Source organism: Protopterus annectens, chromosome 2.part2 (genome assembly GCF_019279795.1).
Source record: "Protopterus annectens isolate FY-2018-M chromosome 2.part2, PAN1.0, whole genome shotgun sequence".
In the NCBI taxonomy this organism is placed as follows: Eukaryota; Metazoa; Chordata; order Ceratodontiformes; family Protopteridae; genus Protopterus; species Protopterus annectens.
The window spans coordinates 100,839,008-100,865,524 of record NC_056730.1 but is presented as its reverse complement, the minus strand read 5'-3'; the positions used below and the strand labels follow the sequence as shown (position 1 = coordinate 100,865,524).

Below are 26,517 nucleotides of genomic sequence, written 5' to 3'. Positions count from 1 at the left end.
GAAGCAGTATAGTTTCATCTGAAATCATTCGCATCATCCTAACAAATTGGCCCTTAACTACACTATTTATTTATTTTTTTTAAGGGTGGCAGCTGTTTAAGAATAAAAATTGTGCAGCAGTAAGTGGGTTTGCAGAAATTTTGAAAGAAAATTTAACATTAATTTTCATTAGCTTACATCCAGAAACTCTTAAGTAATCTGCATTAATATTATAAGTGAACCTTAAAAAGGATGTAGAACTGTTAAGAAAATCTATACTTTTTTGTAAGTCAGTTTCAGTTCCAGCCCAGAACAAGCAGATGTCATCAAGATAATACCTATAAAATTTCCAAAATTTGGAAAAATTTGAGGGAAAAACAAAAATGTTTTCCCAAAAACTAAAAGCAATACTTGCATAAATTGGGGCACATGCTGCCCCTGTAGTGATGCCTCTATGTTGTAAATAATACAGTCTAAATCATTAAAAAAATTTATTACAACTACTGTGGTTGCTTTCTCAAAGGTGTGCTGACAGTTGAGTGCGTGCATACAAGTAATTTTTACCCTGAACTGCATCTTTATTTAAAGATGTTAACATCTTCAACTAGATGTTAGGTTCTGCATTAGGACTTGGGTTTTTTCATTTAGGAGCATTTCCTGAGTCAGAGTTATCTGTAAAACCTTTTTTGGTCATCTGTGAATTGCTTGGTGTTCACTTTTTCACTGCTGCACTAACCTGTATGGTTATGGTTTGTACCCTGCCCAGGGCATAACAACCGGCCAACTTAAAAAAAAAACTCTCACTCCCTCCCACACCTTTATTCTGACTGCTGATTGGACAGCTCTGTGGAGAGAAATCAGCAGTCAGGGCGATGATTTCTTCAGTATTTTATTGCTGCCTCGTGAAGAAACAACTCATATGCTTCACAGGAGCAGCTGTCGACTCTTAATTTTGATTCTGCCAGATAGGTCCCCAGTGGGGAACCTTTCCACACAGAATACTGCCCTTTTAAGGAAAACAATTATTTATTTAACAAAGTTTTTTTAGCAGTATTTCTCCTTTAAAGATGCAGTTCAGGGTAAAAATTACTTGTATGCACGCACATTGCCAAAGTGGTTAGAAAGACCTTCTACATAGCCCACCTCATCATGAAAGGATTCACATCTAGATCAAGAGAGGTAATCGTGCCCCTTTATTCATCCATCATCAGGCCCATCATAGAATACAATGCCCCCTTTGGGATGTACCTTACCCGACACCTGCAGCAATTAGAAAGACCCCAAAAGTACCTCACCAGGAGGATCAAGGGACTCAAACAGATGCCATATGCTGCTCGGTTAAAAAAACTCCAGCTCTACTCAGTTGCATACCGCCTACTTCGAGGCAGTCTATGCCTGACATATAAAGCTATGTCCAACCCAGAATTAATGGTCATGCTCCACCTCAGTAAATCTAAATCCCTTAGAGCCACGCGCTCGAGGGACTTGAACCTCAGCACAGAAATAAATAGAACATGCTGGAGGGACAGATTCATAACCCAGAGGCTCCCTTCGCTCTGGAATAGAATTCCAATTCATGTTAGGCAGAGCACCTCACTGACTCTCTTCAAGAAGAATCTTGATGAGTGGATGGGGGATCGTAGGTTTGTCCCGGGGATTACTTCCGTGTCACTATTAGACAGAGGCACAGTAAACTAAACTTTAAAAAGGGCACAGTATACTCAAATCAAGGGGTGGCGTAAGCCAAACACAATCGGGCTAGGCTTATAAATGCCCCAGGGCAGATAGCCTAGTATGAACCTATGAACCTATAAGAAATTCAGTATCTTTCTAATATCAGAAGGTTCCTACCCGGAACCGCTATTTTTTTTAGCTTTAAACTATGCTGGGCCTTTTTTTTTTCTTTAAGAAAGTGTACCACTTATGTACACTTTGTTTGGAATTATAGTATCAGTAAGTGTTTTATTCAGGCAGCAACTATTATGGGGTATGTTAGTGCTTGCGTTCACTGTGTGACAACAACTTCCATTTTTTTCTGTCAGACTGAATTTGGAAATGGGTTTTCTGTCAGGAGTTTAATGTGCTGCTTTGGCATTACTGTGTTTGGTGGACTGTGTATGTGAGTGTTAAATATAAGTGTGATGTTTGTGTGCAAATGTTACTTCATACTGTATGCTGTTATGGCAACAATTTGTTTTTTATGCAAACTACCACTAGATGTTTTTGTGTCCAAAATTAGTCTGCATGAATCACCCTCCTGCAAAATTTGTGTTCCGTATAAAATTGGTTAACTTGTTTATTTTGCTTAGTCACTGACAGTGGCTTTAGGTTAATTGTCTTTATGCAGAAGGTCAATCTGAATAACCTGTGTCTGTGTAAATCATTAATTTCCATGACACACACTACACAACTCACTGTGCAGATATTTTTATTAATTGATCCCTTATAAAAAGCTCTTTTACTTTCTTACAGAAAATTTGCACACAACAGGCATTCTGCATAGCTCGCTTTTCTGTATAATTGCAGATAAACCCCTTTTTGTTTTAAAATCACTTTTTTAATGGCTTTAATTTAGTGTCTTTGCAATATTCAACTGCCTTCCATTTTTGCATCAGCACAAGGTTTTATTGTCCTCCATTATGCCATGTTTATTTCACCCTTCAGTTTCACCCTGTAGTCTTGACAACTTGCTGCATACTTGAGCTGTACTGAATTTGATCTATAGCTTTGAAACATTACTGCAGGCATGAGTGGGACTTGTTTCCAGTTTTGAGTGCTGTGATTTGTTTTCTTTACCTTGTGTTTTGCTTGTGTTCTGCTTTTAACTGCATATTAAAACTTCAAAAGACCCCACAGCTCTGTCTCTTGTGTGTCAGGCAGAAATTAGAACTGATCAATTAAGGACTCATACACAAGTCAGAAGAGGTCACTTAAGGTTAATCATTTGTGAACTGAGGGGGGAGCTAGGAACTAAACCTTCTATTTAAGGGGTACAATAAAACATTTCAGAGCTTTATTGGAAAGGCTCACCCAGATTCTGCTACACTTTGCTGTGAGGGAAAGGTTGGTTTGCTTTTTATTTGTTGTATTTTGTATTAGTTTATTGCCTTTTTATATTTTGAGTGCTGTGATTTGTTTTCTATACCTTGTGTTTTGCTTGTGTTCTGCTTTTAACTGCATATTAAAACTTCAAAAGACCCCACAGCTCTGTCTCTTGTGAGTCAGGCAGAAATACCCCCCACCCTGTCACTGTTGTGTTCTTAAATACCACTGTCTTTCTAGTTGCCTGCCTCTTGTGTTAATTTGACCATATGTCTCATTTCCTCTCTGCTTTCACTGGCTTGTATGAGTAAGCACAAAATTATCATTTTGTGAAATCACTCCCCTTCAACTATTTAAATTTATTGGCCATTCTACTGTATTCCATAGTACCGGAATACAAAAGTGATCACCCCCTTTCAATCTATCTTGCTGTTTTAAAAATAGGGACTCTCCACTAAAACTTAGCTTTTTAGACAGGTAAATCTTAAGTTACCTACTTTCACATCTAACTTCTCTAGTGCACACTGCAGTGTTTAGGATAAACCATTTTTTTTTCATCTTACCTTTAAGCATCCCTGTGACTAGCACTTGCTCTAATACCTGCTGGAAAGCACTGGAAGCCTTAAACTGATACAAGCACTCAACTCTCCTTATTAATAAGGAGAAATTAATCATAGGCACCTAACAGCCTATAATTGCAAAGTACCTTGCTAAGGTAAGGGAAAGCAACTCCTGTACTTTTCAAAAAAAAAAAAAAAAAAAAAAAAGCACCAAACCAGGCATGTCCAAGGGTCAGCTTCCGGTGATTTCTCCTGTCCACCTGGTGAATCTGGGCATACTGGGGCAATGCAACAATTGCCTCATGTACACAGACAACCCTCTCCTCCTACCACCCAACATTACAACTTGTAAGAGATGCACTTACATAGCCAAACTGGAAGCAAAGCTCTCTCCACCCAAGATTGTGCTAGACAGTCAAGAGGAGAAGGTTGACACTCATACTACACCTCAAGCAACACATAGCCCTTCTAAACTCACACCACCAACATCCACATATAGCAACACTAAATCCACATATGTGGGGGGCCTTAACTGTAACCTGTCCAAGCAACAAGGACCTCCGAAGCTGAAACGCAAACAAGCACCAATCACAACCAAGATGTCACATAGCTCTCAACACCAGTGTGTCACCCAGAAACAGCCCCTAAGGCAAGACAACGTACCTAACACTTTAGTCATAGGTGACTCTATAGTCAGGCACACTGATGTCCCACTCACCAGGCTGAAAAAGGAGAAAATTACAGTGAGCTGCCTGTCGGGTGCCAGGATCCGCCACATAACTCATGCACTCAAGTCACTCCACAACAAGTACAAATATGACTGTCATTGTCCATGTTGGAGTGAATGACTTGAGACATACCTCCCTGGACTACATGAAAAGAGACATGGAAGAGCTCTCGGATCATGTGGTCCAGGCAAGTATGACCCTAGCCCTGAGTAGCATCCTGCCTTCGCCCAGAATGATACCACAATATAAGGACAAAATGATTGACTTCAATAATTGGCTAAGCTTCTGGTGTCATTCAAAGGGGATCCAGTATCTGTCTGCCTGGGAGGACATGATCGACAGACCACGATGCTTTGCCAGAGATGGTCTGCACCTGTCGCCCCTGGGATTCAGGTTACTGGCAAAGGCACTTGCCTTTTTTAGGCAAAGTTCAAAGGACAAAACCACCACCGTAACAGGTACAAGCATGCAAAATCTGAAGGTAATGCTACTCAGTGCTAGAAGTCTAAACCTGAAAATGCACTCTGTCGAGGCACTCCTAAAAATGGAGAACATCGATATCTGTGCAGTAACTGAGACCTGGTTCAAGGCTGCAGACAGCACCCCTGCAATACCAGTCTACAACTCTTACCACAGTTTTCGGCCACCACACCAGGATCGAAACACTAAAGGTGGAGGAGTGTCCATATTCACCAAGGATATTCACACCACCAGGTTAGTTGTCCAACACAATGCGTCTGAAATTCTCCAGGTGCAACTAACACTAGGTAAGACTGCAGTCCAAATTGTAGCTTGCTACAGATCCCCCACCATGCCCCAAGATTCTCACTACACCTTTTTAAACATACTGGAAAATATTAAGATACAACCAAGCACCCTAATACTGGGTGATTTCAACTACCCTGCCATTAACTGGGAAAACTACTCATGTACCAATACCTTTGCCCAACGGTTCTTGGAATTCATAAATTCCAATGCCCTGGATCAACTAATCCATAGTCCCACCAGGGGCTCCAATATCCTAGACCTGGTCATTACCAACATGGGAAATCGATGCTCCACACCTATGGTCACCCCCTCATTGGTCAGATCAGACCATAAGCTAATCACCCTTAACATCCACATCCCTCCCCCACCCCCCAGTAAGGAAACCTCTATAAAAAACTTCTCCAAAGCCAACTTCATGCTACTCAAGTCAGAAGTTACAAACTTCATGACACCCATGCAGACGAGAACTGAAAGTTCGACTGCTGAGTCCTACACTAAGGCACTGTACAAGCACATCCACTCATGCATGAATCGTGCCATCCCAACTAGAACCAAGATGCTCTCCTCCAAAAAAAGGAAGCCAATCTGGTGGTCCCCTGCCATAAACAAATTTACAGTAAAAGGAAGAAACTGTTGCAGAAAAGAAGAAAATCCCAGGATGCAAAAAACTCCCTTACCAGCCTCAGTAAGAAGCTGAGATCCCTCATAAAATCCTCCAAAGCTAGTTACGAAAATAAAATTGCCAAAGATTCCAAAGACAACCACAAGGCATTCTATAACTATGTCAAGAATCTAAATGACAATGCTCAGATCTGCTCTGAGCTACAACAGAATGGCATTAAATACACTGATCCCAAGGATATTGCCAATATCCTGGCAGATCGATTCATTGCCAACTTCACCCCCCTCTCACCCCCCTGAATGGCTCCAAATTCCGGTAATAATGGCCACACAGGTAAAAAACGCACTCTCCAAAGCTAAGAATACAGCATCCATGGGATCAGATGACATCCCGGACTGTGTACTACATGAACTACAAAATGAACTGGCACCTCACGTAAGTGTCATGTTTAATCATACTCTTACCTCAGGCTTCATGCCCACTGAGTGTCGCACAGCTACAGTTATCCCACTCCACAAGGGGGGATCCAACGTGGATCCCGGGAACTAACGCCCCATCAGTCTGACGAGCATGATCTTCAAGGCCATGGACCGTATTATCATGGAACTTATAAACAAAGACATTGGCAACCTTAAAACACTGGACCCCACCCAGTTTGGGTTTGTGAAGGGCCAATCTTGTCTCCTGAACCTGAATGACTTCTTCGAATCAGTCTCCAGAGCCATGGATAAGGGTAAGGCAGTCCACACAGCCTATCTGGACCTCGCCAAGGCCTTTGACACCATCCCCCACTCTGGAATCATAGATAAACTTACTAAGCTGCTCATTAATCCCTACGTCACTCGATGGGTTGCCAACTGGCTTACTGACAGAACCCACACTGTAAAAGTAGCTGACTCCAAATCCAGCTGCAGACAAGTGACAAGTGGAGTACCTCAGGGTTCAGTCCTGGGACCTCTCTTGTTTGGCATCTACTTCTCTGAAGTACAGGCCAACATTAAGGGACTCTGGCTAACAAAGTTCGCAGATGACTGCAAACTGAGAGCCATTATTCAATCCCCAAATGATGTCGATAATCTATAAAAGGGCCTTACAGAAACAGATGCTTGGTGCCAGAGCCATGGGCTGAAGCTCAATGCCAAGAAATGTATAGTTATCCCCTTTGGGAAAAAACATGTACCCGTGAATTACCACATAGGTGGCAGTACAGTAAACACCAAAAGTGTGATAAGAGACTTAGGGACACAGGTGGACAGTGGTCTCACCTTCAATAACCACATCGCCACAACAGTCAGGAAATCCTTCTATGTGGCACACCTCATCACTAAGGGCTTTTCATCCAGAAAAAAGGAGGTCATTGTCCCACTGTACTCATCCCTCATTAGACCCATTATAGAATGCAATGCCCCATTTGGTATGTACCTCTCAAGACATCTGCAACAACTGGAAAGGCCACAGAAATACCTCACTAAAAGAATCACAGGCCTAAAGCAGATGCCCTGTGCTGACTGCATTAAAAAACTGCAGCTATACTCTGTCGCATACCGTGTACTCCGATGCAATCTCTGCTTAACATACAAGGCCATGTCAAACCCAGAGCTGTTGGGCATGCTACACTTAAAGAAATCCCAATCCCTCAGAGCCACACGCTCCAGAGATCTAAACCTTGTCATCACAATAAACAAAACATGCTGGAGGGATGGGTTCCTGACCCAGAGACTCCCCAGATTCTGGAATAGACTGCCCTTACATGTCAAGCAGAGCACCTCTTTGTCCCTCTTCAAAAGGAACCTTGATGATTGGATGGGAGAAAGGAAACTCACCCCAGGGATCACGTCAGTCGCCCTGCTAGACAGGGGTCCAGGGAAGTAAATAGTGTGGGAAGAAATAGCCAGGGAATTGTTATGGCTAGGCTTGTATAGGCCTTAGGGCTGATTGCCTAGTACCAACCTATGAACCTATTACCTCTAAATGGAACTTGCCTGTACACCATAAAATAATTAAAAAATAATACAAGGAACCAGAGTAAAAGGTAATTGCTGAAAATTCTTGCTGTTGAACAAAAAAAAAAGTACAAGTAGCAGAGGAGCACATTATTGGTAATCAAGTCTCAGCTCTAAACTATTTGGGGATTGTCTTGTGTGAGAATATGAAAGAGATACCAAACAATAATTCATAATAACATTATAGTTTTAATCAAAACAGTGGTGAACAAATGGAGTAATATGTTCATAACGTTTGAAGGGTCTATATTAGATGCTCAACCGCTTAAATGTTTGAATCTCTAAAGGTCGACCTTTAGAGATCAAACAGTTAAGCGATCGAAATTTTACAAATATTAAAAAAAAATACACAATAGAAAAAAAACTAAAGGGTTTAAGCAGGGGGGCAAGCCCCCCCTGCACCCCCCACATGGGGGGCTTCACCCCCCACCCCACCCTACTTTAATATACCAACTCCAAGATCACGCTACAGTGTAGGGAATCGGAAATTTCCCATTTCTGCACTGTAGTTCACTGAAGTACGATCTCTGAGTTGGTATATTTAAGTAGCGGGGGGTGCAGGGGGGCTTGCCCCCCTGCCTAAACCCTTTCTACATGTTTGTTTGTTTGATTTTTTTTATATATATACTTTTTTAGTATTTCGAACGTTAAAGTGTTCAATCTGTAAAGGTCGACCTTTACAGATTCGAACATTTAAGCATTCGTTCTAGTAATATAGACCCCGTTTGAAGCTAGATTACAAGTGATAAAGATGGTCCTGCTCCCTAAAGTAATATATGTAGCTCAAACTGTTTTATTATTACCTGAAAAAAGATTTCGTAAAGAAATCAGGTCAGTCTTATTAAGATTTCTGTGGTGTCCTAAAAAAAAGATTTGCAGTTTCAAATCATATTATACAATGGGAGCAAGGGGGGTTAAATTTTCCAAATATTGAATCTTATATAAGAGCCTCCATATTTAAAACTGTGATAGATTGGATAGATCCTAATTATTCTTCTAATTGGAAATGGCTACATTCAGTCATAATAATGAATGAAAATATTTTATCAAAAAATCCCTTAGTCACAGATAAAGATAATAGATTATGGTATTTTCTGAGAATAAACTTACAATATAATATAGCAAAACCTACCAAATTAAATTTAATAAACCATATCTTTGATACTTTCAGAAAGTTTATAAATATGAATATGGATATAAAGCTTTGGATTACTTTTTTAACCCCATTCAGTATTACAAGGAATTTTCCCTGATAGGGTAAACAGAGATTTTTATCTCCTGAGAGCATAAGAATTTAATATGTTGGCTCCACTGAATAAAAAATCAAAAGGTCTTGGATGCACAACATATATCGTCAACTTATGGATTAACTTCTCATGACTGGTTATTATTACAGAGTGTTTAATATACTCATGATCTATGTATGTCTTCTCTTTCGGCTGCTCCCGTTAGGGGTTGCCACAATGGATTATCTGTTTCCATTTCTCCTGTCCTCTGCATATTGCTCTGTCACACCAAATGCCTGCATGTCCTCTCTCACCACGTCCATAAACCTTATCTTAGGCCTCCCTCGTTTCCTCTTACGTGGCAACTCTAATGATCTATGTAGAATAGCAAATAATTCATCTTTTAAGAGTATTCCAAAATTTATAAATTGGTTGTTTGAATGATATACAATAATGCTAATATAAAGAATGAGTTATTGTACTTATATAAAGTAATAAATACTTACAAAACAGTTCCTAAAGGAATATATAACTAAAGGCCTGTCAGTTCCCTTATCATCAGAAAATAGATCAAACGTCTTACTTTTAGTTAAGCTAACATCCTACTCAAAGTAGTGGAGAATATTTAGGTGGAAATTTCTACATAAGTCCTTTCTAACTCCTGATAAAATTTCAAAAATCAGTTCTTCTCAAAGTAGACTATGTTTGAGATGTCAAAGTTCATCTAACGCAGATTGGTCTCCTATCTTTTATGACTGTTCTGATATTAAAACATATTGGAATGGGATTGAAAGTTTTCTACAGGCAATATATACAGATTCATTTGTCTTGACTGAACCTTTAATTTTATTGAATGTAATTGAAGGTCCTCATGTGAAGAAAACAGATTTATATGTAATATGGACAATACTAGCAATAGCTAGAAAGTGTATAACTAGGAGATGAGATGCCAATACAGCACCCACCATGGAGGATTTTCTTTGTTTACTGAAGAAGAAAGCATTAATAAAGATCAGAATCAAAGAACTAAAAACTTAACCCAAGCCATTAGTTATTAATCCGTGAAGGAAAGTTTTATCTTTGATTGATACCTTGCAACTGGAATCAATCTCTTCCTGATAATTTATGTGCTGTGTACTATGAAGTATCATTTATATTCTAGATTTGTTTTTGTCTTAATCTACTAATGTTAGGCTAAATGTAAATATTGTAAATAGTTAATTAATTTCTTATTTAAAATATAATCAAATCTTTATTATGATATATATTGAAAATAAAAAGTATTTTGAGCAAAAAAAAAAAAAAGATAATTGCTGATTTTCTTGGTTTGCATACATGAGATGGATGTTGTATACATATGCACTGGTGTGTGCTCTGTAGTGTCAGTATGCTAGTTTCAGATGTTGTAAGTGTTTCACTGTTGCAGTCATCACATTTGAGTTATCCGTGCCAGGGTAGCCCTCAGTTGGCCTGAATACCAAAGGCTTAGTATTTCTGCGTCAGTTTCAGTGTCAGTTGCTGACGTCAGGTTGTCAGTGGTATAAAAACAGGCAGCCAACGCCATTACATCAGTCTTTCTTGCCGAGAAGCAGAAGCAGTTCGCACGAGTGCAGGTCGGCCACTACCTGAGTTTTTCATTTCCGAATTGAAGTTGAAGTCTTCTGAAGCTAAGTATCCTGTTGGGGATCCTTTTTTCTTGCTCTGATCGATCTCAGAAAAAATTAACAATTGTCTCGCCTGTGGAAAGCAAATACCACGCTGAGACTTTCATTCCTACTGTGTCACTTGTTTAGGCCCAGACCACGACGTTCCTGCTGTCGCTTTTGTGCTTTGTTCAACACTAGAACTATACGTCATTGGACCTTTATTGTAGCTAGATATTTTTGCTCTCAGTCCTTGAATTTAATATGGTTTTGGTAAGCCGTCTGACTACCGATCTTCAAAAAAAATGTAAGGATAAAGACAGAGACAGACTGCAAAGGTCCAAAAATGCCGATGACACTTCCGTTAAGCTAGTCGTCAGTTCTGCGGTCCTCAGCGAGGCACTTTCGCAGCCCCTGATCCCCACTTCTGTGGATTCGCAGGCCGCTACTCAGACCCTTTCGAAGTCCGGTATGCCGCAAGACTCTTCGACTAAGGATCCTGAGGGTGTCTCTTCCTTGGATGAGTCTGGAGTCACTGAGAAGGCACCGGCTTCCAAGGAAGTACTTTGCACTACCTATTCTTGACATAGACAGACGATTTCTTTCATGTCTTTGGTTCTTTCCAAAACTACTGAGTTTCTAAGGCCCATGGTACGAGCCACACCCAAAAAAACGACGACCCAAGCTCAGGCCCCTGCTTCCTTGCCTCACTCTCAAATGCTTAAAAAGGGTGGAAGACCATATAATGCTTTTTTACCCCTTCTAAAAGAAGAGACTTGTCCCCAGTAGTTTTATCTGAACAGCAGTCCTTTGACTCTGATGCATCTGAATATGAAGATATGCAACTCCTCTCTGCTTTTGAGGATTCTGATGCAGAGGAATCCATCCCTTCAGCCTCTACACCCAAGGACTTTTCCTTTGGGGAAACCCAACATATTTTAAGGGAGCATTTCCATTGGGAATGTCAGGACTACCCTCAGTCAGAAAAGAGACTCAGGGAATTCTTAGATCTTCCACAGCACAGACCTCTGGCCATTCCTCCTGTCCTGCATGTTGTGGATGATCTTTTTATGGAATCCATTCTGACCCCCTAACATCCCTCCCTCCTGCTCCCAGGAAACCTGACAGGTACTATAGAGTCCCTGACTCTCAGACATTTCTTTTCAAAAAATCCTACTGCTGACCCCAAGGTCATCTCACAAGGACCTAAAGGAATCAAAGCAACTTCAGATAAGAATCTTACCCCCTCAGATAGAGATTCCAGAGCATTAGACAGATGGGGTAAAAAAGTATACACCTCTGCTACTCTTGCTATTAGAGTATTAAATTGTTAGTTCTATATGCTGAAATATCAGCAACATACCATGGAACTCTTCAAACAAAAAATATCTTCCTTCCCTGCTTGTGCAGAAAATAGAGTTACAAGACTTGATACATTCTGCAAATCAAGTAACTAAGCACACCTTACAATGTGGTTTTGACGCCCTAGAAGCATCTTGCAGGGCAACAGTCATTGGTTCTGTACTTAGAAGACATGCTTGGCTTAAGGAACAGACCTTGCCAGACCATGTCAAATCCAAATTATTGGATGCACCCTTGCAGAGAGACAACTTATTTGGCACCAAGGCAAGAAGAGGTCCTAAAAAAGATGGAAGTAAAAGCTAAATCTATGCAGACAGTTAAAGACTTTTTACAGGTCCAGCCACCGAGGTTCAGTAGGCATTGCACCTCCAAGCACTGCACCCCCCAGGTCAGCTCAGCCCAGACCCAGTGGAAACAGGCCTCCCAGACAACAGCCCCAGGGAATGCAGAGGTCTAAGCAATGGAGTTCCTTCTCTTCAAAACCAGGGAGTGCTAAGCCACCCCCTTATGGTAAAAACTCACAATGACTTTATACTTCCACCCCCTCCCTCTGCCCACCTGCACTTGCCCCTAGGAGGAAAACTCTTCCTTCCATGCAAGCAACTGACCCCCAAAGGGTTCCCAGATCTTCCCCCAAACCAGTGGGCAGAGGCCAAAAAGCAAGTCCTTTTCCTCCTCTCTGTGAGGGCAATAGAGCATGTTCCTGCAGAACAGACAGGCCAAGGTTTCTACTCCAGACTCTTCCTTTTCCCCAGAAAAGAGGGCACATTGCTCCCCATCCTCAACCCATCTATTCTAAACACCTTTCTGGTGATACCAAAATTCAAAATGCTCACCCTCCAGCAGCTTCTTCCTATGCTTTCCAAGGATGCTTGGCTAGCCACCCTAGACCTAAAAGAGGCCTACCTACACATCCCAATCAGGGAATCATGCAGGAAATACTTACGTTTCAGAGCAGGATCACTGCACTTTCAGATCTCTGCGCTTCCCTTTGGCTTATCCACTGCTCTCAGAGTTTTCACAAAATATATGGCTCCCGCCATTGCTTTTTGCAGGCAAAGAAATATTCAATTTTACCCATACTTACACTGATTCAGGCAGACAGTCAGGAAAAGCTGCTAAAGCACCTGACCTTTGTAAAGGACCTGCTGACTTCCCTGAGGTATACTATCAATGAAAAGAAATCAAAACTAGTACCCACACAAAAAATTGTATTCCTGGGAGCAAGCCTGGACACAGCATCCCAGATGGCATTCCTTACACCAGAAAAACAAACCTACCTGACAGCCTACTTCTCTCAGCTAGCCACCAGGACCCAGTTATCTGCAAGTAAAATCCTGCAAGCTCTAGAGTTCATGGCTTCTGGAATTCTACTCATTCCATATGCCACACTGCATATGAGTAAACTACAGTGGTACCTAAAAAGCCTTTGGTGTCAGCACTCTCAAAACCTGGAAACTCTTATACCAATGATACCTTGTCTAAGGAAAGATTTTCTTTGGTGGGCAGCAGCATGCTACCACAACAAGAGACTTCCCTTCTCACTACCCCATGCCACCCAGACCCTCACTACAGATGCATCAGACTATGCCTGGGGTGCACACCTGGACGGCAGGTGCATTCAGGGCCAATGGAGCCCAAATCAAATACATCTGCACATCAACCAGAAAGAAGTGTTAGCTGTTCAGCACCCCCTGACAGCTTTCAGACCCCTACTCTCCCTGAGGCTTCTGCTGATCTCAGCAGACAACACCACGGTGATGTGGTACATCAACAAGCAGGGAGGGACTCACTCATTCTCCGTGCAGGCTCGCCATGACCCTTTGGCACACGGCCACAGCCATGCAGTTACACCTGTTAGCACAATTCCTGCCAGGCTCTCTAAACTCTCTGGCAGACAACCTAAGCAGAAACCTGTTAGACCCACATGAGTGGCAGCTATACCAAAGAACCTTCACCCTTGTAACGCAGAAATGGGGCACACCAAAGGTAGACCTCTTTGCCTTCCAGTCCAATCATCAGCTCAGCAAATTCTGCACCAGGGAACCTCACAGCAAGGCCTGGAAAGTGGATGCTCTATCCTTCCCGTGGGTAAACCTCTCGGTCTATGCATTTCCCCCTCTACCACTCATTTCAAGGGTACTGCTCAAAATAAGGGAGGAAAAACCGAGGACAATCCTGATTGCCCCAGACTGGCCATGACAGCACTGGTACCCACTGCTGCGCAGTCTGTCACCCCTGCCACCATGACACCTGTCTCAGATGTCATCACTCCTGACCCAGAGGAATGGAGAATTCATGCATCCTCAATTGCAGACCCTCAGTCTGGCAGCCTGGCTTACTCCCTGACTTCTCCTCAAGCTGCCAGTCTGAGCAAACAAGTTCTAGATGTTATACGTGAGGCCAGCTGCCCCAGTACTAGAAAGTCTTATGTTGACAAATGGAAAAGGTTTTGCACCTGGAACGGCACAGCCCACCCTACCTCTCATCCTGGATTACCTGGCAGACCTACTACACAAGGTTCTATCCTTCTCTTCTATTAAAATTCATGCCTCTGCCATCTCTGCTCATTTCAGTACAGAGCCACCTCTTTTCTTGCACCCTCTCATCAAACAGTTCCTAAGAGGGGCTAACAACTTGAGGCCACCCAAAAGAGCTCCTACACCAGCTTGGGACGTAAACTTTGTGTTGGAAAACGTGCAGCTTCAGCAAAGTTAAAATTTCTCTCTCGGAAGACAGCCTTGCTTCTGGCCATCACTTCAGCTAGAAGAGTATCAGAGTTACAAGCACTTATGGCTGTAGAGCCCTTCATCATTTTCCATGCTGACATGTTCTCCCTCAGGACTAACCCATCCTTCATGCCAAAAGTGGTGTCCAGTGTGGCTCTCAACCAATCCATTCACTTGACCACCTTTTTCCCTAACCCACAAAACAAGGGGGAAAGGATTCTGCACTCTCTAGATGTGCACAGACAACCCAGATTCTACCTGGACAGGACTAAATCTTTTAGAAAAACTGATCAATTCCTAGTCAGCTTCGCTGCAGGAGCAAAGGGCAAGGCCATATCCAAGCAAACAGTTTCCAAATGGCTAGCACATTGCATCCACTTCTGCTACAAACAACACGGAAAACCTCTCCCCAAGAAGGTCAAGACACATTCCACCAGAGCAACCTCCTCCTCTGCAGCCTTCCTCAGAGGGGTCCCCACCAGGGACATCCCGGAGGCTGCAACATGGACTTCTGTTCATACCTTCACCAAGCATTACCACCTGCCTATCTTCTCTAAATCCAGGGCAGGCTTTGCCACTGCAGTCTTGCAAGGCATCCTAGCCAGCCTCCGGTCTTCTTGACTGCCTCCACCCTTTTTCTTCAGCTTTAGGAATCAACCCAAATATGATGACTGCAACACTGAAACATGAAGAACATAGTACAGTTGTGTACACTTACCATAAATGTAGATGTTCAAGTGTATTCACTGTTGCAGTCCTGGTTTCCCTCCCTCCATCCCCCTTATCTCTCTCTCTCGCTCTCCTTACAAGGAATTTTTGGTATTTATTTTCTACTGGTGGTGTTCTTTCACCACAACCTAGCCCCTTATTGGGGGCTCCTGACAGGGCAAGAAAAAATTATGTAATGGTGTCGGCTGCCTGTTTTTATACCACTGACGACCTGACGTCAGTCCTGGAGCGACAGCAGCTGACACAGAAATGCTAAGCCTCTGGTATTCGGGCTGACTGAGGGCTACCCTGGGAGGAATAACCCAAATGTGATGACTGTAACAGTGAATACACTCTAACATCTACATTTATGGTAAGTGTACACAACTATATTTTCTAGATTTTTATATGTGAAGCTTTGCTACATTATAAGTTTAGTTAATGGCTGACCTGAAGCTGCTCAGTGCATTACATGTGACCATTACTGATTTGGTGTTCAGTGACCCTGCTGTTTTGGTTTGGGTATGCAGTGTATGGACTGCTATACATTTGCCAGCTGCTGATGTAGTTAAGTATGTTGTCATCTTTATAAGTTCATAGGTGTGTACTAGGCTAATGACCCTGGAGCCTTTACAAGCCTAGCCCATAGTATTACCCTGGCATTGTGCCACCTGACCTTAGTTCCCAGTGCCTCTGTCGAGTAAAGCCACTTGAGTGATCCCTGGGGTGAATTTTCTATTTCCCATACACTCATCAAGATTTCTCTTGAAGAAGGCCAGTGAGGTGCTTTGCTTGACATGTATGGGAAGTCTATTCCATAGCATGGGTAGTCTCTGGGTTATGAACCTGTCCCTCCACCATGTTCTGTTGATTATGGTAATGAGGTTGAGGTCTCTGGAGTGTGTGGTACGGAGGGATTGGGATTTCTTCAGATGTAGCATTTGTAACAGAGCTGGGTCAGACATGGCTTTATAAGTCAAGCAGAGATTGCCTCTAAGTAGGTGATATGAGACAGAGAATGGTTGGAGTTTTTTTAGTCTGTCCATATAGAACAAATGTTTAAGGGCTTAAGGCCTCTTTGTGAGGTACTTTTGCGGCCTCTCCAGTTGTTGCAGGTGTTTAGTGAGGTACATGCCAAAAGGGGCATTGTACTCAATGACTGGCCTAATGAGGGAAGAGTAGAGGGAGACAATGAACTCTTTCTTCCTGGATGCAAAACCCTTAGCAATGAGATGTGCCACATAGAAGGACTTTCTGACCACAGTGGCAATGTGGTGGTCAAAAGAGAAGTTGCTGTCAACCTGTGTTCCCAGATCTCTTATAACGCCTTCTGTGTTCAGTGGACTACCATCGATGTGGTAATGCATGGGAACTGGGTTTTTCCTAAAGGGGATGACGACACATTTTTAATTCGTTAATTCTCTGTTAATGTTTTTTTTCTATTGTCTGTATGGTCAGTGTATGATCAGTGTACATAGATGTGGGTGTCTTTATTTACTACCAAGATTGTTATAATCCAGGTAACACCTGCAACTTCACTTCCAAATAAGGTGAAAGCGCACATGTGCATTTCATTTGCAGAGCTTAATAATTGTTGTTAGTAGTCAAGTATTGTTTTTCTTAATGTGATATGACATAGCTTTTGCATAATGTACATCCCAGGTTTAGGATGGATTAATGCTTGAAACAAACCAGATGCTCTTCGTGTTTCACTGTTGCAGTCATCACATTTGGGTTATCTCTGCCAAGGTAGCCCTCGGCCGGCCGGAATACCAGAGATTTAGTATTTCTGCGTCGGTTGCTGTCACTTGAGGACTAACGCCAGGTCGTCAGTAGTATAAAGTAAGGTAGCCAACGCCGTTACATCAATCTTTCTTGCTGTGGAGCCCGAAGCAGAAGCAGTTCACATGAGTGCCGGTCGGCCACTACCTGAGTTTTCGTCTACCGAATTGAAGTTGAAGTCTTCTAAACCTAAGTACCCCATTGGGGATCCTTTTTTCTTGCACTAACCGATGTCAGAAAAAGTTAATAATTGTCTCGCCTGTGGAAAGCAAATACCACACTGAGACTTGTACTCTTACTGCGTCACTTGTTTAGGCCCAGACCATGACATCCCCCATTGTCACTTCTGTGCTTTGTTCGGCGCCAGAACTATCCATCGTCGGGCCCTTATTGTAGCCAGATATTTTCTCTTACAGTCCTCGAATTACGATATGACTTTGGTAAGCCGTCCAACAGCAGATCTTCCAAAAAATCATAAAGATAAAGACAGATACAGACCGCACAGGTCCAAACCTACCGACGACGCTTCCTTTAAGCTAGTCGTCAGTTCTCCGGTCCTCATTGAGGCCCTTTTGCAGCCCCTGATGCCCGCTTCTGTTGATTCGCAGGCTGCTACCGAGACCCTTTTGGAGTCCAGTATGCTGTAAAACTCTTCTTCAGCTAAGGATCCTGCGGTCATCTCTACCTTGGATGGGTCCGGAGCTGCTGAGCAGGCACCGGCTTCCGAGGAAGTCCTTCGCACTACTGAATCTCGACATAAGCCGACGTCTTCTTTCGCGACTACCGTTCTTTCAAAAACGTCCGAATTTCTGAGGTCCATGGTATGAACCACACCCAGGAAAGCGACGACCCACTCTCAGGTACCTGCTACCTTGCCTCAGTCTCAAATGCTTAAAATGGCGGAAGACCTTATCATGCTGATCAGAGGAAGCCAAACTACCCCCTCCAAAAGAAAAAGAGATCTGTCCCCTGTAGTTTTGTCTGAACAAGAGTCAGATGAATCTGATGCATCTGAATAAGAAGACATACAACCCCTCTCCACTTATGAGGATTCTAATGCAGAGGATTCCATTCCTTCAGCCTTTCCCCCAGAGGATAATTCCTTTGGGGAAACCCTGCATACTTTAAGGGTGCATTTCCAGTGGGAGAGTCAGGACTACCCTCAGTCTAAAAAGAGACTCAGGGAATTCCTAGATCTTCCACAACACAGACCGTTGGCCATCCCCCCAGTTCTGGATGTTGTGGAGGATGTTATCCTCGAATCCAGCTTGACTCCTGACGCCCTTCCTCCTGCTGCCAGAGAACCAGACAGGTACTATAGAGTCCCTGAGTCACACAAATATATTTTTAAAAATCCTACAGCTGACCCTGAGGTCATTTCTCAAGGGCCAAAAGGGATTAAAGCAACATCTGCTAAGAATCTCACCCCCTCAGACAGGGATTCCCGAGCCTTGGACAGATGGAGCAAAAAAGTATACACCTCATCTACTCTTGTTATCAGGGCACTAAATTGTCAGCTCTATATGCTGAAATTTCAACAACATACCTTGGAACTCCTTAAACAAAAAATGTCTTCCTTTCCTGCTTGGGCAGAATCTAAAGATTTACAAGAGTTAATGCATTCTGCAAGTCAATTAACTAAACACACCTTGCACTGTGGTTTTGATTCCCTAGAAGCTTCTTGCAGGGCAGCAGTCACTGGATCTGTCATTAGAAGGCATGCATGACTTAAGGAACAGCCTCTGCCAAACCATGTCAAATCTAAATTGTTGGATACCCCCTTGCACAAAGATAACTTATTTGGCACTAAGGCAGAAGTCGTCTTAAAAAAGATGGAAGAAAAAGCTAAATCTATGCAAACAGTTAAGGATTTCTTGCAGGTCCAGCTCCCTAGTTTCAGCAGGCATTGTCCCTCCAAACACTGGTCCTTTCCTGCTCCCAGTAAACCGGCCCAGCCTATGCCCCGTGGAAACATACCCCCCACCCCCAGACAGCAGCCACAGGGAATGCAGAGATCTATGCAGTGGACTACCTCCACTTCAAAACCAGGGAGATCTAAGCCACCCTCCTTATGGTAAGAACTCACAATGACTCACCTACTCCACCCCCCCACTCTGCCCACCTTCACTTATTCCCAGGAGGAAAACTCTTAAATCACTCAAGTACCTGGGCCACCATTACCAATGACCACTGGGTTCTGAACATTGTGTCTCAGGGATACAAACTTTCCTTCCACACCCTTCCAACCCCAAAAGGGTTCCCAGGTCTACCACTAAATCAGTGGGCAAAGGCTCAAAAGCAAATCCTTTCCCTGCTCTCTGTGAGGGAAGTAAAGCATGTTCGTGCAGAACAGATAGGCCAAGGGTTCAACTCCAGACTTTTTCTGGTACCCAGAAAAGAGGGCACCTGGTGCCCCATCCTCGATCTATCCATTCTAAACACCTTCCTGGTGATCCCAAAATTCAGAATGCTCACCCTCCAGCAGCTGCTACCCATGCTGTCCAAGGACGCTTGGCTAGCCACCGTAGATCTAAAAGAGGCCTACCTCCACATTCCTATCAGGGAATCATGCAGGAAACATCTCCGCTTCAGGGCAGGATCTTGACAGTTTCAGTTCTCTCCGCTTCCCTTTGGCTTATCTACTGCTCCCAGGGTTTTCACAAAATGTCTGGCTCCAGCCTTTGCCTTTTGCAGACAAAGAAATATTCAATTTACCCAAACTTAGACGACTGCCTTATTCAGGCAGACAGCCAGGAAAAGCTGTTCAAGCACCTGGCCTTTGTAAAGACTCTCCTAACCTCCCTAGGATACACTAATGTGGATGGAGGATGTCCATGGGTCAGCTCCCAGTGTTTTCTCCTGTCTATCTGATGAATCTGGGCATCTTGAGGCAATGTAGAAATTGCCTCATGTACACAGACAACCCTCTCCTCCTACCACCCAACACTACAACCTGTGAGAGATGCACTTATCTAGCCAAACTGGAGGTAAAGCTCTCTCCAACCAAGACTGATCTTGACAGTCATGAGGAGAAGGTAAACATTTGCACCACACCACACTCACCACATGGTCTCATTAAATCTGCACCACCAAAATCCACACATAGTAACACAAAAACCTTCGTGGAGGCTCTCAATAATAATCTGTCTAAGCAACAGAGACCTCCAAAGCAGAAACGCAAGCAACCTCCATCCCCCAACACAACTCAAATGACACATAGCCCACAGACTCAGTGTGCCACTCAGCCACAGCCAATAAGGCAAAACAAAACCGAACACACTAGTCATAGGTGACTCTATAGTCAGGCACACTGATGTCCCACTCACCAGGCTAAACAAGGAGAATGTTACTGTCAGCTGCCTGTCAGGTGCCAGGATCCTCCACATAACCCATGCACTCAGGTCACTCCACAACAAGTACAAATATGACTCTGTCATTGTCCATGTTGGTGTGAATGACCTGACGTACGTCCTTGGACTACATGAAAAGAGACATGGAAGAGCTCTCCGATCTTGTAGCCCAGGCAGGTATGACCCTAGCCCTGAGTAGCATTCTGCCATCGCCCAGAATGATACCGCAGTACAAGGACAAAATGATTGACTTCAACAATTGGCTAAGCTTCTGGTGTCATTCTAAGGGGATCCAGTATCTGTCTGCTTGGGATGACATGGTCGACAGACCACGATGCTTTGCCACAGATGGCCTGCACATGTCGCCCCTGGGATTACGGATACTGGCTAAGGCTCTTGCTGCCCCTATAGTGCCTTTTTTAGGCAGGGTTAAAATAATAAATTCACCACCATAACAGGAACAGGCAAGCAAAAACTGAGGGTAATGCTACTCGATGCTAGAAGTCTAAATCTCAAAATGCACTCACTCGAGGCACTATTTAAAAAGGAGAACATCGATATCTGTGCAGTGACTGAGACCTGGTTCAAGGCTCCAGAGAGCACCCCTGCACTACCAGGCTATAACTCATACGACACTTTTCGGCCATGTAACCTGGACCGAAACACCAAAGGCGGATGTGTGTCCATATTCATTAAGGATATCCACACCTCCAGGCTAGTTGCTCAGCATAATGCATCCGAGGTTATCCAAGTGCAACTAACTCTGGGCAAAACTGCAATCCAAATTGTAACTTGCTACAGATCCCCCACCATGCCCCAGGATTCCCACTCCTCTTTTCTTGATGTACTGGAAAATATTAGGGTTCAACCAAACACTCTAATAATGGGCGACTTCAACTACCCCACCATTAACTGGGAAAACTACTCGTGTACCAACTCCTTAGCTCAAAGCTTTCTGGAATTCATAAACTCCAATGCCCTAGATTAACTTATCCACACCCCCACCAGGGGCAACAATATCCTTGACCTAGTCATTACCATTATGAGTGACCGGTGTTCCACACCTGAAATCAACTCCTCGTTGGCCCGATCCGACCATAAGCTTATCACCCTTGATATCCACATCCCACCCCCACCCCCCATTAAGGAAACCACAGTAAACAATTTCTCCAAAGCCAACTTCATGCTTCTTAAGACAGAAGTGGTGAACTTCATGATACCCATGCAGATGGACAATACAGTTACAACTGCTGTATCCTACACAAATGCACTCTATAAGCACTTACACAAGTGCATGGATCATGCTATCCCAAACAGAACCAAGACGCTATCCTCCAAAAAAAGGAAGCCAATCTGGTGATCCCCTGCCATAAACAAACTGTACAACAGAAGGAAGAAACATTTGCAAAAGAGAGTAAAATCCCATGAGTGGAGGAGCTCCCAGGTCAGCCTCAGTAAGATCCTCCAAAGCTAGCTACGAAAACAAAATCGCCACTAAATCCAAGGACATCCACAAAGCATTCTATAGTTATGTCAAGAATCTAGATGGCAACACCCAGATCTGCACTGAGGTACAGCACAAAGGCACGAAAATTACAGAACCAACAAATATTGCCAATATCCTGGAAGATAGGTTCAGTGCTAACTTTACCCCCCCTCACCTCCTAAAGGGCCCATATCTATACAGGAAGAATGCAGAGTCCCTGTAATCACAACTACGCAGGTAAAAGCTGAATGCTATAAAGCCAAAAACACAGCATCCAAAAAACACAGCATCCATGGGACAGGACAACATCCCAGGCTGCATTTTACATGAACTTCAGAACAAACTGGCTCCCCACTTAAGCCTCATGTTCAATAATAGCCTCGCATCAGGCTTTGTGCCCACTGAATGGCGCACAGCAACAGTTATCCTACTCCACAAAGGGAGAGCCACCACTCATCCCGGGAACTTTGGACCTATTAGCCTGATGAGCCTGGTCTGCAAGGCCATGGAATGTATCAGCATGGAACTCATAAACAAAGACATGGGTAACCTCCAAACTCTGGATCCCACCCAGTTCAGGTTTGTGAAAGGCAGATCATGTCTCCTGAACCTGATCAACTTCTTTGAGGCAGTCACCAAAGCCGTGGATGAGGGTAAGGTGGTTCACACAGCCTATTTTGACCTCGCCAAGGCTTTCAGCACCATCCCCCCAGTCTGGAATTATAGCTAAACTTAGTAAATTAGGTATAAATCCCTACGTCACAAGATGGGTTGCCAACTGGCTCACTGACAGAACCCACACTGTAAACGTTGCAGACTCCAAATCTGACTTCAAAGCAGTGACAAGTGGAGTACCACAGGGTTCCGTCCTGGGACCTCTCCTGTTTGGTATCTACTTCTCTGAAGTACAGGCTAACACAGAAGGCCTCTGGCTAATGAAGTTCGCAGATGACTGCAAACTAGGAGCCATAGTCAAGTCCCCAGATGATGTGGACATCCTACAGAAGGGCCTCACTGAGACAGATGCCTGGTGTCAGAGCCATGGCCTCAAGCTCAATGCCAAAAAATGCATTGTTATCCCCTTTGGTAAAAACTCTGTACCCATGAACTACCACATAGGTAGCAATCTACTTAACACCAAATGCGTGATAAGAGACCTTGGGACCCAGGTGGACAGTAGTCTCTCCTTTGATAGTCACATCGCCACAGTAGTCAGGAAGTCCTTCTACATGGCACACCTCATCATAAAAGGGTTCTCATCCAGGAAAAAAGAGGTCATTGTTCCCCTCTACTCGACACTCATTAGACCCATTATAGAGTACAACGCCCCTTTTGGAATGTACCTCACAAGACATCTGCAGCAGCTGGAAAGGCCACAGAAGTACCTCACAAAGAGGATTATTGGCCTCAAACAAATGCCCTACACTGACCGCCTCAAAAAACTCCAGCTTTACTCTGTAGCATATCGACTTCTCCGAGGTGATCTCTGCCTAACATATAAAGCTATGTCAAACCCAGAGCTGTTGGACATGCTAAACCCAAAGAAATCCCAATCCCTCCGAGCTACATGCTCTAGGGACCTAAACCTTGTCACCACAATAAACAGGACACGCTGGAGGGATAGATTCCTGTCCCAGAGACTTCCCATACTCTGGAACAAACTACCCATCTATGTTAACAAAGTTCCTCATTAACACTCTTCAAGAAAAATCTTGATGAGTGGATGGGAAATAGAAAATACACCCCGGGGATCACTTCGGTGTCTCTGCTCGACAGTGGCACAGGAAAATAACTTTCTTGGGTGGCGTAAGCCATGGAACCTTGTTGGCTAGGCTTACGTAGGCCCTTGGGCCGATAGCCTAGTACCTACCTATGAACTATCAACGAAAAGAAGTCCAAACAGGTGCCTACCCAAAGGATAATCTTCCTGGGAGCAAGTCTGGACACAGCATCCCAGATGGCATACCTTGCACCAGAGTAACAAATTTTCCTGACAACCTACTTCTCTCAGCTAGCCACCAGGCCCCAGCTAACTGCAAGGAAGATCCTGCAAGCTCTGGGGTTCATGGCATCTTGCATACTATTCCTTCCATATGCCAGACTGCATATGAGGAAACTTCAGTGGTACCTAAAGAGCCTTTGGTGTCAACACTCTCAAGACCTGGAAACTCCACTGCCTATAATTCCTTGCCTCAGAAAAGATTTTCTTTGGTGGGCAACAGCATGCTCCCTCAACAAGGGACTGTCTTTCTCCCCACCCCCGCCACCCAGACCCTCACCACAGACGCATCAGACTATGTGTGGGGTGCACATCTGGACGGCAGGTTCATACAGGGCCAATGGAGCCCACAGCAAATCCCTCTGCACATCAATCAAAAAGAGATAATGGCTGTGCTGCATGCCTTGATAGCTTTCAAGCCCCTTCTCTCTCCAGGGGCTTTCCTGTCCAAAACAGACAACACCACTGTGATGTGGTACATCAACAAGCAGGGAGGGACTAACTCCTACCCTCTATGCAGGCTGGCCATGACCCTTTGGCACACAGCCTCTGCCATGCAACTACACCTGTTAGCACAATTCCTACCAGGCTCTCTCAATTCTCTGGCAGACCAATTAAGAAGAAATCTTCTGGACCCGCACGAGTGGCAACTCAACAGAAGTACCTTTACCCTAATAACGCAGAAATGGGGAACCTCGAAGGTCGCCCTTTTTGCCTCACACACCAACCATCAGCTCAGCAAATTCTGCACCAGGGAGCATCACTGCATGGCTTGGGAAGTGGATGCCCCGTCCTTCCCCTGGGTCAATCTGTCGGTCTGTGCCTTTCCTCCCCTACCTCTCATCCCCAGGGTACTGCTCAAAATAGGGGAGGAAAAACCAAGGACCATTCTTATAGCTCCAGACTAGCCCCGGCAACACTGGTTCCCCTTGCTGTGCTGCCTGTCACTGTTGCCTCCCTGGCATCTTCCTCAGATTCCAAACCTCCTGACCCAGAGGGAAGGGGAATTTATGCACCCCGAATTGCAGACACTCAGTTTGGCAGCTTGGCATATTCCTAACCCTGACCCAGTCTGCCAACCTCAGTAAACAGGTTCTGGATGTTATCTGTGAGGCCAGACGCCCTAGCACCAAAACGTCTTATGCTGATAAATGGAAAAGGTTCTGCACCTAGATCCAGGCTAAGGGAGCCAATAAGGCACAGCCCTCCCTCCCTCTCATCCTGCATTACTTAACTGACTTACTACACAGTGGCCTCTCTTTCTCCTCTATAAAAAGTCATGCCTCTGCTATTTCTGCTCATTTTCACACTGAGCAGCCCCTTTTTCTCACACCCTTTGATCAAACAGTTCCTAAGAGGGGCTAGCAACTTGAGGCCACATGGAAGGGCACCAACACCAGCTTGGGACCTTAACTTTGTATTGGAAAAGCTCACCCTGCCCCCTTTCGAACCAGCTTCTTCTGCCGAGCTAAAATTTCTCTTCTGGAAGACAGCATTCCTTATGGCCATCACTTCAGCCAGAAGAGTCTCTGAGCTGCAAGCACTCATGGCTGTGGAACCCTTCATCATCTTCCATGCAGACAGGGTATCCTTCAGAACTAACACATTCTTCATGCCCAAGGTGGTGTCCAGTGTGGCTCTCAACCAGTCCATTGATTTGCCCACCTTTTTTCCTAATCCCCAGAACAAGGGGGAAAGGATTCTTCACTCTCTAGATGTGCACAGACAGCTCAGATTCTATCTAGGCAGGACTGAATCCTTCAGAAAGTCTGATCAGTTGCAGGTTAGCTTTGCTACAGGGGCAGAAGACAAAGCCATTTCCAAACAAACCATTTCCAAATGGATAGCATACTGCATTTATTTCTGCTACAAACAGCAAGGAAAGCCTCCCCCCAAGAGGGTCAGGACACACTCCACCAGAGCAGCCTTCAACTCTGCAGCTTTCCTCACAGGAGTCCCCACCAGGGACATCCTGGAGGCTGCCACCAGGACATCTCTTCACACTTTTACCAAGCATTACCACCTGCCTCTCTTCTCCAAATCCAGGGCAGGGTTTGCCTCTGAAGTCTTCCAGTGCATCCTAGCCAGTTCCTAGTTTCCTTTACTGCCTCCACCAATTTCCTAAGCTTTGGGAATAAACTGAAATGTGATGACTGCAACAGTGAAACATGAAGAACATAGTACAAGTTGTGTATACGTACCATAAATGTAGATGTTTGAGTGTATTCACTGTTGCAGTCTTGGTTTCTGTCCCTCCGTCCCCCTTTCTTCTCTTTCTCCTTTTATTACCATTCTTCCTTATTGTTCTCCTTTCCTTACAAGGGACATATTGGTATTTATTTTCCACTGGTGGGGTTCTTCCACCAGAACCTGGCCTCCTACTTGGGGACTCCTGACAGGTTAGGGCAAGAAAAACTGATCTAGTGGCATCGGCTGCCTTACTTTATACTACTGACGACCTGACGTCATTCCTCAAGCAACAGCAACTGATGCAGAAATACTAAGTCTCTGGTATTTGGGCCAGCCGAGG

General features: G+C 44.1%; 1 protein-coding gene across 5 annotated transcripts in view; it reads left to right on the top strand.

Moving 5' to 3' along the window:
- Positions 1-26,517, top strand: part of IL6ST (interleukin 6 cytokine family signal transducer) — a 2,713,809-nt gene that overhangs the window by 1,171,261 nt on the left and 1,516,031 nt on the right. The gene's annotated exons all lie outside the window — the stretch shown is intronic.